The 674-nt window shown below is 37.1% G+C and overlaps 1 protein-coding gene across 1 annotated transcript in view; it reads left to right on the forward strand.

The window, feature by feature from the left end:
- Positions 1-674, forward strand: part of LOC106523091 (retinoic acid receptor beta) — a gene marked incomplete at its 5' end in the record, with an annotated part of 26,326 nt that continues 25,652 nt past the window's right edge. The window contains 1 exon segment of the mRNA XM_014016396.1: positions 1-221.

Here is a 674-nt window from a genome sequence, read left to right on the forward strand (position 1 = left end):
GACGTCTCTTCAGCTGATAAACGAGGCAGAAAACAGAGAGCCGAGTGTCGGCTCGGGCCCATGTGGTGGTCTGCGATCAGGACGGGGACAGAGCCGGTCAGTTTGGGGTCACAGGCGGGTTCACGGGACGGTCACCGGCTCAGGGGGGTCCGAGGAAAGACCAGACCTGTTTCCAGTGGTGGAGGTGGAGGAAAACACCTGGAAACCAGAAAACCTGGACAGTAAGACCACCTGTCACCTGGGACGACTGGAGCCAGGCGCAGTTTTCTGTTTTTAGACTGGTGTTTTTTAAACAGTGTAAAAAAAACATTCAGATAAAAAGAAAAATAAGTGTAAATCTAGAATAATCAAGGTTAAAAAAAAACAGACGTTTTTATTTATTATTTTACTCACAAAATCTGTTCCATTTTTAGAACAAAAATCACAATTTTTATTCATTATAAAAAAGTGGACCTTTTTCTTAGTCTTTAACCTTAAAATAAAGTACATAAAAATGTATGTAAATAACTAAGTAGATGATTTTGCGTTGTATTAAACAGAAGAGTTTGACGTTTTTATTTTTATTTATTGGAATAAATTCTGGACAAACAAAATTACAGCAAAGATAAAAAAAAACCTTCAAATTAAATAAAACTACTACTGGTTCTGTTCATAAACATTTTATAGGTTTTAAT

Source organism: Austrofundulus limnaeus, unplaced genomic scaffold (genome assembly GCF_001266775.1).
Source record: "Austrofundulus limnaeus strain Quisiro unplaced genomic scaffold, Austrofundulus_limnaeus-1.0 Scaffold144, whole genome shotgun sequence".
In the NCBI taxonomy this organism is placed as follows: domain Eukaryota; kingdom Metazoa; phylum Chordata; class Actinopteri; order Cyprinodontiformes; family Rivulidae; genus Austrofundulus; species Austrofundulus limnaeus.